At 36.1% G+C, this 15,630-nt stretch overlaps 1 long non-coding RNA gene across 6 annotated transcripts in view; it reads right to left on the bottom strand.

The window, feature by feature from the left end:
* LOC144962217 (uncharacterized) overlaps positions 1 to 11,592 on the bottom strand; it is a 32,227-nt gene extending 20,635 nt beyond the window's left edge. Inside the window, exons 1-4 of one of the 6 annotated variants that reach the window (XR_013643402.1) lie at positions 11,488 to 11,592; positions 7,435 to 7,593; positions 3,653 to 3,760; positions 2,628 to 2,882 (exon numbers count right to left, since the gene is read on the bottom strand). This is a non-coding gene — a long non-coding RNA (uncharacterized LOC144962217). The other 5 variants (XR_013643405.1, XR_013643406.1, XR_013643403.1 and 2 more) reach the window with 5 other exon arrangements.
* Positions 11,593 to 15,630: the final 4,038 nt, after the last annotated feature.

Below are 15,630 nucleotides of genomic sequence, written 5' to 3'. Positions count from 1 at the left end.
TTTATTGGTTCTATTCTTTGACGTTACGAATTTTATTTTTACTTTAATTAAAAAAAATAATATATTAGCACTTACAGAGAAAATCGTACTGTCGGAAATCCGACAATAGTCGGAAGACTTACAGGCTTGCACCAAACCAAAATAAAAATAAACTCTGCCTCTGACCTTCATCATTCAAGCAATCTCTGGCGATCGATTTATCGAGAAACCAAAAAGTAATGACCATTTTAAACTAGTATAAGGCTCAGAAATTGCAATATCAAAGGAAATTGCTATCGAAACACTCAAAGAAATGACCAAAAGACCCTTAACATGTTGGTAGTATTGGTGCTAGTGTCATTGGAATAAGTGGTGGTTGTTGTAGCGATGGTGCTCCAGTGGTGGTGGTGGTGATGATGAAGCTTGGTGGGGGTGGTGGTAAAAGTGATGTTGTGGTGGTTGTGGCAGTGACAATGCTGTGATGGCGGTTGTAGAAGTGGTGATGGTAAGGGATGATGATGTACTAAATGAAATTGTGATGGTGATATCTGCTAGCCCAGTACATTAGATATGAGTAAGTTTTGAGCTGTCTTCAATTCAATAGATGACATTTTGCAACAGTAGCAAGATATTTCCATATATGTTATCTAATGATCCATATCTTTCTCTCTCTCACTCTCTCTCTCTCACTCTCTCTCTCTCTCTCTCTCTCTCTCTTTTTTTTTTTTTTGAGCATTCACTACTAGTACTACTACATACAACCAATACTATTACTTTGGCCAAATGATAGGAAATTCGCAAGTATGTAATATGCAAAGACAAGTTAAATACTTAAAAAATGGTTCTAGAGAATTCATTTTGAACCAAATACCGTTCCTAAAGCTGCCCACTTTGTAATTCAAAATTCGTACAAAATAATATAGAAGAAAAAAGATCATTATAAATTTTATAAAGCAAAATAGAGTAATTTTACTTATTATCAATAAAAGGAAATAACCCATTTATGTTTAAGCTTTTTAGCAATACAGTTTTTAATTGAAGGCTTCATAGTCAAAGATGTTAGTTCAATTAAATTTTCACTTAGAATATTCTATTTAATAAGTGGCAAAAACTTAAATGTCTGAGACTATTTAAAGAATAAAATAAGCTGTTATATAAGCATAATTCTATGCAAATCCTCAAAAAATGTATGAGAAAAATATTGGTGAAAACCGGCATCATATAAGCAACTGAAATGATAACTATAATACTAAATGTGATGCATCATTCATTCAGAAACACGGTATTTGGTGTACGACATGTGTGTATCAATGCATCAAATGTATCATCAACATAATTCACATCACATATCTTTAAAAAAATCTTACTATTTCCCTTGGAATCGTATCTGCATAATTGGGTCAAAAAATCGTACTAAAATACGCTAAATCGTACTGGTTGGCAGGTCTGTATTATCCCAGCGAACACCAGACTTAAACCTGAAACTCAAATGTCAACATTTTGCTAAACCAGAAAAGAGGAAGTGCAAACTTTTAATTGACAATATGCATTTGGTTAATTTGACCTACACCATTTGGTTTCATTTTGCTTTTTAAGGTTTCTAAAATGCCTGTTATATGCAGGTCGTTTAAGGTTGGGTGAGAAGAGAGGCGCTGGGAGAGATGAGAAGCGACAGTGATTAGATAGCGGATTCATAGATAAAGACGGCAAGTGCTGAGTGTGTAACCATCAATGCTATGGGCTGGCTTTGTTTTCATATTATAGAACACATTATGCCACCTGTTATGCCGCTTTTAACCATCACACATGCTTTGTAAAATATACTCGACACAGAAATCTCAAACAACTAGGCCCGATCCCACGGTTGAGATTTCCCTGCTGCACTGCATAACAGATTATTTACAAGAAGAAAAAAAAAAAAAAACCATCTCCCAAAACGACAGTTATACATTTGACTCTACCAGACATGCCAAATTGAAAACTTCAAATTTAGTAATTTTTATGTCAATTTTTAGTAATTTGACAAGGAAATTCGTAATTTCTGAAATTGTGTATGAACAACCACAATATTATTATTATCATTATTATAGTAGTAATAGTAGTAGTTATTATTATTATAACAGTAGTATAGCAGTAGTAGTAGTTGTTCTTCTTCTCATTATTATTATTAATATTATCATCAAGTATTACTAAGAATTAAAAATTTGTAATTTTCCATAAAACTTATTATTCGGCCATGAAATTTGTCTAAAATTCGTAAAATTACGAAAAATTCGTAAGATTCAGCATGTATGCTCTACTGACCAAGATCAGGAAAGAATGAAGTAATCTCATTTCAAGACTAAGACAGAAAGCAAGCTTGAAAAAGATAAATAGTGACAGAGCCATCCACTATGAGAAAAAAAAAACTGCATCCAGGACTTCCACTATGAACCAAGGAGACCTCTGGTATTGCAAGGTGGCAGGGTCATTTGTGAAACTGGAAACAATGAACCGAAGAACATTTTTTCTCTCTTCATGATAGGTGCTAGAATTTTAGAGTTACTTAAACCACGAAAAAAAAAAAAGAAATGCAACACAAACCAGAGGCACCCATTTCCCATTTCTTAAAAAGGAGAGAGAGAGCAAAGTATCAAAAGCATTCAAACCTGCTTTCTCTCTTTTTTGAATTGTTCACCATGCTTTGCTTTCATTTGTACCTTTTCCTCAGGAGGTAGTTCCTCTCTCTATTTTCTCAAATTCTCTCTCCTGGCTCCTGGATCTGGTAAGCTTCAGCTTTTACAGGGTCAGACATGAGCTTAGTCCAATATTAACCATTTGCCTCCTTGGTAAGTGACTGGACGGAAGACTGCAATCAACCTCACCACAATTCAATTTCATATGGACTGGTCATCTGGGGAGGTCTGAAAAAGTTAAAACAATTATTCTCCCCTCTAATCAAAACTGTATAAAACGTAACACACACACAGATAGATAGAGAGAGAGAGAGAGAGAGAGAGAGAGAGAGAGAGAGAGAGAGAGAGAGAGAATGCCTAGACGATATCTTCATGTCCTAGTGTTATGATGTTGTGGCAGAAGGGCATAATTTAAAAAATCTGAAATTAATTAAACGTAAATAACAAAAAAAAGAAAGAAAGAATGACAAGTAATAATAATATGAACATGCTCCAATTACTGTCGTATACATTGACGTTGGTAAATAATCATCCGATGATTTCTGGTTGATTTGTCAGCGGACTAAGAAATTATAGATCTAGATAATTCTGTGTACCACTGGAACAAACTGAGTGACACTTTACGATGAATAATCATGTTTTAAAACTATGCCAAGTTGTTAATTACTTTGTAAAATGTATTAGCAGAATTAAAAACCGCATGGCTGAAAAATGTATAAGACTGGTAGTACACACCTCTAACTAACAGAACTGAAATCCCCTGCTCTTTTGGTCTCCGAAAGTCAATTTTCAAATATATCCATGGCTTAGCACAATATCGTCCACTATGGGAGGTCGAAATAAATAAATATAAAAAACCCACCCAGAGACAGCCTGTCAATAGCTCCTAAGCCAACAAGCAACTTAAAACAAGATGTAGGACTGGATATGACATAAGGTGCTCATATAATTTTTTGTTCGACATAAACAATGCCAGTTTGCCAAAGTAGCCTACTCACTTCATAGCTCCGTACTTGAAAGGGAATGATCTATAGCCACTGAAAGACATCTTAGCCAAATGTCAGAGTATTTCTTCTTCAAAAAGCTTGAAATGGCACCTTACACTGCTGAAAAAGTAAAAAACAAAAACACAACATCAAGTGAAGGAAAGATCCAAGATTGTGGTTTCCCTGTAAGTAGACACTTCCCTGCTCTTGGTTGCCATAGCATGGAGGTCGATTTGACAATCAAATAGAGGAAGATAAAAAATTGAAAATAACACATAACATACAGGCCTGTAAATGGTTGGTGAAAAAGTTGTCAGAACTTTTTGAACACGCGAAAATAGACACAACAGAACAAAAACATGGATTAATTACACAACACAGATATGACACATCAAATGACTTGTCAAATCATGCCACTTTCCCCGACTTATAATGAGGTCCTAATTCTATGGTACCAAAAAAAAAAAAAAATCCCAATTATTTGACAGTCCTGGTCTGAGCTAGTTGTAAAATGAAAAGGAAGTGAACAATTCCTACCCTTTTGAAGGATGTGTATCTCGTGCTTGACACGGGAAGCTGCGTATCTTCGCTCCTGTTTGTTTGTGTTCAATGTTTACGCTAATTCATTTGTTTATTTGGATTAATTCTCATAAAAGAAGAAGAAGAAGAAGAAGAAGAAGAAGAAGAAGAAGAAGAAGAAGAAGAAGAAGAAGAAGAAGAAGAAGAAGAAGAGGAGGTGGTGCTTACGTGTGAGAGGTCTCGAAGAAGAATATATATTTAGAAGAAAAATAATTATTTCGTATTATTTCTTTTCCGTCTCACATCTGGACTGAACCAATAAAATATAGAGAAAAAGATATGAGAACTGGAGAAAGGCATGTGTGTCTGTAGCAAAATAGAGAGAAACCTTCCGGTCTGATTCGACATACTTCTGTGCGTGCGTTATTTACTGACTAGGTGTGTGTTCGACGACTCGCATTAACTTCCTTCGCGACAAAGATAATCTGTGCTTCGTGACACTCTCTCGCAGTAGCCAGGCAGTGAATACATCCACGTCTAGTGGAGTGTGTAGGTGACATGATAATATTATAGCTAACCAATAGACGTTTTGTTTTGTCTTTGATGCGACAAATAAAGTTGTTTTTTTTTTAAGTCGACATTTGAAATGGAATAAAAATATTAGCACTTATAGAGCAAAATAGTACTTTCGGAAATCCGACAATAGACGGAAGATTTACAGGCCTGAACATAATATGAAGCTAATGTTACATGATTGAAGACATAAGAAACATAATTTGCCATAACTTTTATCCATATTTCACTGAAACAATTGCAAATAATACTCCTCTATGATTTAACATGTTTGAGCCAAAATGTAAAAGAGTCCACTCCGCTTAATCTCACGCCCCACATACCCGTAAAAAATGTTTCACTCTCTCTCTCTCTATATATATATAATTGCTCTGTTTACGCTGATTCTTTCGTTTATTTGGATTAATTATTATAGAAGAAGAGGAGGAGGTGGTGCGGTCGTGTGAGAACATTTGAAGAAGAATATATATTTCGAAGAAAAATAATTATTTCACATTATTATTTTTCCATTTCACATCCAGACTGAACCAATAAATCACAGGGAAAAAGAAATAAGACACGGAGAAATAGCATGTGTGTCAGTAGCAAAATAGAGAGAAACCTTCCGCAGGCCTGTCAATGGGTGGTGAAAAAATTGTCTGAACTTTTCGAGGATACGAAAATAGACCAACTAAACCAAAAAAGTGGATTAACAACACAACCCAGATATGACACAAATGCCATTCCTGGTGCCTCAATTTTCCTCACATAGCAAGAGAAGAAATCGCCGTTGGTGTCTTGTTCTTCAAGCCACGACCATTTAAATTTATTCTTAACACATTTTTCTAAGGTAAGTAAGTCCGATCTGCGATCTAAAAATACTTCAGGCATAATGAATAGGAAGAATAATTTAATAAATAACTGAAAAACTACGGTCGTGCGAGAATAGAGGAAAAGAAGATCGTCGTATGCCAAACGAGTGAAAACTTCCGATATAAGTATTCATTCGAAGAAAAATATCTATTTCGCATTCATATTTTTCTGGTTCACTTTCAACCGGATAGAGATAATGAACTGAACTGAAAAAAAGAATGGAACGAGGTGTGTGTGTCAGTAGCAAAATAGAAAGAAACGGCCTGGTCCCCAACACACTATGTGCGTTAGTTGATTACTGACTACGAATTGTGATCAACGATTCGCGAACGCGAGCGACAGACACTAGCTAGTTACATGCAGGTAGACACACAAGTCTGTGGGCAGACAGTAGACAGTGAACAAGTACACGTCGGGGTAGTGTGGAGGTGGTGATAATTATTGACAAGATGGAATGCTGTCAGGTTTGTTTTGTCTTTGACGAGATAAGTATAGACCTGTAAATGAGCTCTATAAAAATTGACTGAAACTCTTTGTATCGTATCAGAAAAATCCAAAGAATCGAGATGAATAGTAAACAGCAAGCTCATTTGAGCAAAACAATGGCGGAAAACTAATGTACGTGGGAATTAATTAGGCTACTTACAATTGTCTCTCATAATTAAGTACCCAAATCAGTGAAGAAACGGTCAACCAGTTTGTGTTACAACGTGAGGCAATCGAGATGAGCTTGTAGCAATCATAAAACTTTCGATTTGAAGGTGTCTTCATAACGCACTTCCGGCTTTCGCATTAAACTTTCTCATACTTTTAGGCTCTAAGAAGTAAATGTGGTCAACTTTGGCTTAGACGAAACAGTGAAATCTATCGCTCGGCGGCTCAGTTAAAATTGGCTACCATTGGGAACATGACAGGGTTGGAAAGTGAAAAGATAATTTCATAAAGGCTGTGTGAAAATACACTGGGGTGTGTTCAGACACGGCAATTCTAAGAAGCCTTGGCAATATATCCATTGTAAATATAAACGCCCTTGAGCAATGCGTAGCACTGTGGAACATTCCTAACTACTTCACGTCATTCGACTACGATTCATGAATTCTTTCTTTCTTTCCTTTAAAAAAATATTTGAATTTGACGAATTGACTGATTTCAGTTAATTGACTGAGAATTTACAGGTCTAAATGTTTTTAATACTCTCGTCGAGACACAAAATAAAACATTTTTCTTTTATTTTTAGTTGGTTCTGTCTTTTGATGTTGCGAATATATATATATATATATTTTAAATGTCAGAATTTATAGAGCCAAATCGTACTGTCGGAATTCCGACATTTGTTGGAAGATTTACAGGCCTGCTTCCAGTCCGAGAAGCTCCGATACACTTCTGTGCGTGCATTATTTACTGACTAGTTCTGTGTTTGACGACTCGCGCGAACTTCGCAACCGTCTCTCGCTGGTTGTGGCACAGTAGCCAGGCAGTGAATACATCCACGTCTAGGTGACATGATAATATTATAGCTAACTGATAGACAGCCTAGTTTTGTTTTGTGTTTGATGCGACAAAGAACAATTTTTTTTTTTAAGTCAGCATTTGAAAGGGAATAAAATCAGATTTTTTCGAGGAACGAAATAAAAGTCATTTATTTTCTTTTTTTATTGGTTCTGTTCTTTGACGTTACGAATTATATTTTTACTATTAATTGTATTTTAAAATATTAGCACTTATAGAGCAAAATCGTACTGTCGGAAATCCGACAAAAGTCGGAAGATTTACAGGCCTGACTTAAGTCTGAAAGAGAATAATACTTTTATCTCTCATAACTGCGGTAACATAAGAATCATTTCATTTACCAAATCTGTGGGATCTAAAAACTTCACTCAGGTTACAATAAAAATTGCTTCCAAATGCAGTCTGTCATCCATGTTGAATACACATCACTTTGTCGCAGTTGAGGACTGTGAGAATTAACAGACCATATATAGATTGACCACTGTGCCAATTGACGCCACCTTTAAGAAAAAATAAAAAAGCAGTAAATGTCATAACAATAGTAAATAATTCATTTTTAAAAAAATTAAAACTTAAACTCGCTCTGTGTGTAATTTTTAAAAATCAAACAATAAGATTTAACCCATAAAAGGCGAGATTCAATCTTACTAACACCAGATCTTAGTCTTAACTCACTAAATCCTAGCCCTCTACTCTCCCAAGAGATTTTTCATACTTTTTAAAAATCGCTGTGATTATCCCCAGACACCTGGGTATAATGCAAATTCGTTATCCCTCCCCTGACACCTGTCTGGGGATGACGAAAATTCATTATCCCCAGACACATATTTGAAACTCCGCTCTTTTAAACAATTATCCACATTCCAGAATATGGAATGTTTCCAAATGCACATAGAAATAAGGAAAGTTAATAAAATATCTATAAAAACAAAATTAACCAACAATAAATCAGTTGTTATACATATACACAATATGCGTCGACTTCGAATTGGGTGTCATGGCCGAATGGTTTAGTCGTCTGCCCTGGAAGTTTTACCAGAATCGGCGTTGTGGGTTCAAATCCTGGTTCCGCCACTTTTTAAAAAATTCCGTCTTCTTTTTACAGAACGTTGAAAGGGATAAATGTCCCATCCATCCTCACCCCACCTTTTTTTTTAAAAAACTCTCTCTTGGTTCCTTTCTAGTTTCTAGCAAATTGTCATATTCGTCCCCACTCCGATCTGAAAAAGCGTCTAAAAAGAATAATTAATTAAAAAGCAAACAAACAGAAATATTCAGAGAGCGATCAAATGGTCAGACAGAGGAGAAAAAACAAACAATTTTTTAAAAAAATAAAAACAATTTTAAGAAATTCATGCTCAGAAACGGAACAAAAGCCAAACAAAAGGGAGAAAAGAATAGACTCGCTCAAAAAAAAAAAAAAAGGGGGGGGGGGGGATGGGACATTTATCCCTTGCAACGTCCTGCAAAAAGGTGTCTGGGGATAACGAATTTTCAATGGGAATAATGACAGCCTTTAATTCTTTAATGAATACTGGGGATGTAGAAGCTTTCCGAAAATAATTTTCCTATTGTCTTAATTCCTATTGTCTTTCCTTATTGTCTTATTGTCTGTTGTACATTAATATTTGTTTAAGATTTATCTAGGCATGAATAAAATTCTGGATGTGATTCAGTTTTCTTTTTTTACTTGTTATTTTTATGTCTATCGTAACCCTATATTTGCGATGACAAAAAAAAAACAAACCGAACTGATCAAAGCAGCTCTCACTGGCTGAAAATGTTATTGCGATACCAAGCATTGTGCTATAAGTTTCTGTGGTAACCAGTCACTTCATAAAACTAAAACATATTAGCACTGGCACCAGTAGGCACTTGCAAGAATTGTTCAAAATAGTGATATCGGTATTAATTTAGCGTAGAAAAATAAAGGAGAGTGAAACATTTACTAAAGTGAAAAAAGTATCGCTCTATCTCAACTAGTTAAAAAGTTATGACCTTTTATGTGGTGAAAAATCTCTATAGAAGCTTAATAGGTTAATAGGAAAATGTGTGACCAAAACACAGTAACCCAATGGATAATCAAGTATAATTCAGAAACGGCTTCAGATACAACTTTGAAATTTTTACATGTGGTAATTCAACATCTCTGTAATACATTGCAAACAGAAAAATAATTATTTATTGAGAGAGAAAGGTATAGTTTAGAGCTGAAACAGCTGAAATCAAGGAAAAATAGATCACGACATGCAAATGAATGACCTACTGGAATTTTGGAAAAGTCGACAATTAAATATTTATTCACATGTAGATAGGCCAAATACACCACTGAATCGGCGTCATTTAGTTGCTCACTTTGAACTTTTTAAAATGAAAATAGACCTCATAAAAGCAGAGATATGGACTGATAAATGTTTGAGGTGGTGTATTAGTGTTTAAAATGATCGAAAATAGGTGATTTTAAAAACTTCCGCTCCCCCATTCCCCTAAATTGGACAGACGTCCGTCAAAGGATGAAAAACGTCAAAATCGACAGTGAAAAATCAATCGGAAAAAAAAGGAAGAGAATTGTAAATTATAAAATGAATGCATGGACATGAAAACGCCAATTAATTTAAAACAAAAATATCTTCCATAAATGGAATATATTGTAAGATATAAAGATGTAAAGTTTTGATGTGGATTGACGAAGTTATCTCTCAAACGCAGCAGACGACAGGAGTAATCAGTATAAGAAAACGTAGTGTTTTTATGCACTTCCGTTGACGGTGTATCTTAACGGATCAGTTTTATACACCTCCGTCACCCATGCGTATTCCACCCAATTTCATTAGCGATATTGTGTTTTTGCATTTGGACATGGCGAAAGTTGTACATCGGTAATCACTAAGCAGCGTGCTAAACTACAATCTAAAACTATTTAAACCTCATGGACATATGCAGCAACAACTTTACCATCACCGCCAACGGAGGTGCATAAAAACGGTGTGTTTTTGTACACCTCCAATGGAGGTGTATAAAAACTGTGCGTTTTTGTACACCTCCAACGGAGGTGTATAAAAACGCCACCATAAGAAAATGGCAGCTTCTGTAAACAATCGAGGCCAATTACTGTTTTTTGGGGAGCTCTAACTTTTGAGTGCAAACATATTTTGCTCTGAAATTTTTAGAGAAGCTACTTTAATATGTATCTCAAAAGGACTTTTTTTTTTATTAAGAAGGACCATCTCTGGTTTAAAAGTTGTAAGCGTTTAAACACATATACTGTCTTTAAGCAAAGATTACTCAAAATCATGATATAGGAAAATAATAATATTAGCATCATTGTATGTAGAATTTTATGCCCTTTCCAATGATATATAATACATGCCATTTCATTCCACTGAGAAAGAAGAATGAACATTTTAAAATCACTCCTAAATTTTTTCCCCTCAAAAACGGAAACAGAAATCCTCGCCTGTTTTCAACTCGCGAGAGCTACTTCTTGCAAGTGCCTAGCACCAGTGTCAGTGACCAGTACCTTATCACTATCACTATCCATCATAATTTGGAATCTGGAAAAGGAATGAACCGTTTTAGTATCATGAATCATATCAGTGTTCTATGCAAAACGAACTATTTTCTACTTAAAATATCAAGACTATCTAAATCTAATACGTTGAAATATGACACTATCCAACATCACGCCAATCCAAACATCTCCAAATCCAAACCCCACTCGTCGTAACCAAATGAAAATGAATGTCACACATTCCCACTAGTGTCGAGCGGAAGTCTCGATGATACCTCAAGTCATCGGCCACCAACACTCAAAACTTCCCGAACTCGATGACCAAGGAAAAGTCGGGAATTCCCGAGAAGTAGCACTTCAACTGAGCTTTGGATGGCTTTTTTGTATTAAAACTTAAAATACATTAAATAAATTCACTTTGTATAATAATAAAACATTGATACCTATAACCATTTTGATCTATTTACGACGTTTGTGTTTTGTTTAGCTGTTTAAAATATGATATAACGTCAATACCCATACCAATGACTAGGTATTGAATGAAAGCACCGATGACTAGAGCGATGCTCGAGACTTTTTTGAGTCTCGAGACTCAAAAAGCATCGAACGCAAAAAAGTCTCGAGCTTCGCTGGAATCATCGCCGACGAGAGAGGGGTGAACAATGCAGATAGTACACATTGTTTAGTAAGGCGTGCGTCGCCGCGCAGTATAGTCTCGAGACTCGGGACTCGGGAAGCATCGACGACCAAGATTCTCGAGACGAGAAAAGCATCGAGAACTAAGTGGAGGTCGGGAAGTTCTCAGTCGTCGATGACCTGACTTCTCAAAACCTAAAGCGTCGTTGACCTTTTGGTGACCCGGATGCCCTCCCCTAATTCCCACCGTTCAGTCCACCACAGTGAAAGCAAGTGACATTTTTCAAAGGGTAGCGTCAATTGCCAAGGACCGTGTCAGTTCATCAACTACGCATGTGTACTTTTAACTGCCACCTAGTACCTTTAGTGTCACGAAGTGATGTATTGCCACATAGTGATGTTATTAATTTCTCTGTCATTCCCTCCTCTCTCTCTCTCATATTTCCTCTTTTTGTCACGGACCTTGCCAGTTGGTAAATCGTCAACTATTTAGAATTAACTGCCACGGATTTATCTTGTTGCACAAATGTTTTACGTTAATTGTTCCTTATTAAGACGATGTGCAGTATATTTCCTTTAAAAAAAGGAAATCTTACTTTTGTTTTTTTTAAATCTAGGACTTGCCACTTCATTCTTCTGGGTTTTTTTTTTTTTTGCTGAATCCGAAATCAACAGCAATTTTTGTTTTGATTTTGATATTATTTTAACTTGTCTTGGAATTCGTGAAAAGACATAAAAATTAAAAACAAATGCCAACAAGTTTTGACTCGATCCTTTCCACAACGATTGACAAAGGAATGAGTGAATGGCATGGAAGAAAGTAGAAAGTGATGTGATTCGAGATTCGTTTGCGCGCAAATCGGGGCTCGACTGAAATCACCACATGCAGCTGAAGAGTTCCAATTTGACTCCTTGGCAGTTGATGAACCGTCAACTAGGGTAGAGTCGGGGAACTTCGCCACCCTGCGGTCGCTCCTCTTCTTTCGCTTATTTCAGTCTCAAGATGTCAATTTTCTTAAAATAGAAACTGGTCATCAAGACAATTAGCCAATCAGTGATGAGATTTTATTAAACTTGTTCCAGTATTTCAATTCGTAATACTTTATTTTCGCATTTAAAAGTTGTTATGCTCGTCGGGGAAATTCGCCACCACTGTCGGGGAAATTCGCCGCTCGATTTTAACACTTTTTTATCGTGAATTTTATGTACTTTTTAGATATTATTTTGTTTTCTCATGTTTATATTTGATTAAATTTGTAGTAATTACTATATTTTATTTATTTACAATGGCAAAAAACTAAAAATACTCAATGACCAACGGCAAGTTTTATAAATGACGATATGATACTATAATAGAAGGCGAAAACATAGAATAGAATAGAATAGAATAGAAGGTATCGACGTCGCTTGATTAGGCCACTGGCCTGTCGCCGAGTCTTTCCAGTCACTGAATGTCTTGTTCACTACTGATCTAATGCATAATGCATTTCCCTACCTGATCTTGTGATCAGGGGCTAGCCTACACTACACTTTCTCTACTGATCTTTTGATCATAGCTATTTTGGGTGGGAGGCACTTCTACACTATGCACATAACTTTCCATCACAGCATCTAATCTATTCTTGAAAGCATTGACACTCGGCGCTTCAACGACATTTGCTGGCAATGCGTTCCAACGTTCAATTACTCTCTGTGTAAAAAAGTTCTGTCGAAGGGTGGTTTTAACCCTGGGTTTCAGAAGTTTATATGAGTGGCCCCTGGTGACTGATGACAAAATATCTTTTCTTGTGTTTTGCTGAACCATCTTATCCTATTTTTCTCTTAATCTTTTGCTTCCATTTTGGGTTTTCTTTGAAGTTCTCACCATTTATTCTACAAATATATAAAAAACTGCTTCATTATAGTAAAAAGTTCATTAAGTCCAGTTAAATTACTAATAATCATTACTATCCTCATTATGTAAATTTTATGCACTATAACGCTACCTAGACACTGCATCACCAATCTATTAAATAATAATCGGTCAAAATATCATCAATGCCCCCTTTAAACATTTAATTAATAATATTCGACAAAACAGAGCGACAAATGTCCCCAATTAGAACGGCGAATTTCCCCGATACTAGTGGCGAATTTCCCCGAAAGCAGTGATATCATTGGGACCCTCAATTAAAAAATAAACGAATATTTTTAACTATTGCAAATGATGGGAACATCAAAACTAATGTTTAAATCATACAATATCAAAATAACAGTTGTAGAGTAAGGATCTAAGCTGAAAAAACGCTTAAAATGACAACGAGTGAAAGTAGGAATTTGGAATGGCGGTGTTGGATTTCGGATTAATCAGGCGCACAGAAACGACAGACACGCTATGACGTTAATTTGACACGATTGTGTCATGATAATTAATGTACTAAATGCTGATTGGTAGATTAAAAACATAGATGAAAAGAGCATCAAAGTGATGATGTGACACTTGGACTCGTCCAATAATAGGTAAGATGGGTTATTTGCATTTCAAGAGAGGGGTGTGAGAAGTGGCGAATTTCCCCGACTCTACCCTACCAAGGACTCACTCCTTGGCAATTGACACTTCCTTTTCAAAGACCCATCAACCCTTGGATGACTTAAACAAAGAGCAACAACAATATATCATATTAACCTCAGCGGCAGTACAAGAAAAATTAAATGTCTTCTTACTCATTTCAATAGGCTTCCTAAGTCGTGACGTAATCCTGCGCAGCAACGCATGGCAACAAACCGGCTGGCTCTAAACAGTCGAGAAAAATGGCTGACACGAACTCTATTTCCATCACCGCCCTTATGAAATACTTCTCCAATGAGCATAAAAGTGTCTCGCGAGTGAAAATCATCATTAGTCAGTCATGTTTTGACTTTCACTTACTCAGATGGCTTGATGTTCGGCAAAGTTCAAACCAGCATGAAAAATAAAGAGTATTTTGTGAAGGGAAGTCATTTCGTCTTCTCATTCTCACTCTCAAAATCTCACATCTCCGTAAAACTACTGTTGGACAATAATCAGTTTACTTTGAGTTTAGGCAGATTTATATATCCAATGGGAAAGATTTAACTGTTTACGTTCGATTTTAGTTAGGGAGAGAGAGAGGGAGTCATTGAATTATTGTGTTTTTATCTTATGGACCACGGACTTTGAGTCTTTGAGGTCTTAGTCTTGCTTCGCTAATTTTCGTTGCTATTGACTATAGTCTACACATACTATTTAGTATCGTGTTGTAACCTTCATTATAATACTCATATGAGCATCACAATCACCAATCACGCTAGACATTTTTCATAATACTTCATGTGGGGCAGCGTGGATCAGCGGTACGGTTTTTGCTTCGTACCCGAAAGGTACCGAGTTCGTTCACACCCGCCGCTGCGCTGTTGTGGCCTTGAGCAAGTCACCTCGCCCTAGCTCAATTTGCGGCGCTGCAACCGCGGTTATTCCAGTCTTCCCTGGGAATAGACCCTAGAGATAAATTTCCTCTATGGGATGAATAAAGGATTATATTTAGACCAGTGTTAGTCACGGTAAACTAAATTTCCTATTGGGTAAGTGTAATGTAAATGTTTGCTGCTTGAAACTCGAAGTAATCAATAACATTGTGAAATTGAATGTGAACTTCAATTTAATATACGAAAACAGATAAAATGGACGTTTCGGGTTTCCCCCTTATCAACAAAGCAAGATGAATGAAAGAATCACTTAATTTGTTTTTTTTTTAATTGAGTTTTTATACAGCGTAATATCCACTAAATGTGCTCAAAGTCTTTACAAGGGTCCCTGGCCAACAGCAACATTTAACATGTAAGACGGGACATGATGCCTGTTGGGCGATATTACAATTTTTTCGGACAGAGACAACGCTGTTAACGGCCAGGTACTCATTTGACACCTGAGTACGGTGAGAGATTGTGAGTAAAAGGGCCTTCTCCAAGACTCAACTATGCGCCGAGCGAGGCCCAAACCCAGGACCTTCTGATCTGAAAGCGAGTGTCATACCACAAGACCACAACAGACGTTTTATTTGTTTGTTTTTGCTTATTGAGCATGGTCGCAGCTCTAAATTAAATCTTTTATTCTTTTACTTCCGCAGATCTATCTTGATGATGCCTTGGGTTGATTCAGTCCAAAACTAATTTGTGTGGTTTTATTTAACAATGTTAATGACATTGAACATACATTGATACAACAAGCCATAATTTGTCATGTTTATCATGTAAAATCATGTATGGACCTACAAAACCATTATTTTGAATGGTGATTTGATGATGATGAACAAAATATGTGTGTTGTACAAAATAAATGCAAAGCTAACAAAATGCAGTCTCCTTAATAAGAGGAACTGGGATTGACAAGTGC

Source organism: Berghia stephanieae, unplaced genomic scaffold (assembly GCF_034508935.2).
Source record: "Berghia stephanieae isolate SIO BIC M18660-M18661 unplaced genomic scaffold, UCSD_Bste_1.3 scaffold7, whole genome shotgun sequence".
In the NCBI taxonomy this organism is placed as follows: domain Eukaryota; kingdom Metazoa; phylum Mollusca; class Gastropoda; order Nudibranchia; family Aeolidiidae; genus Berghia; species Berghia stephanieae.
This window is presented reverse-complemented; position numbering and strand designations above follow the sequence as displayed.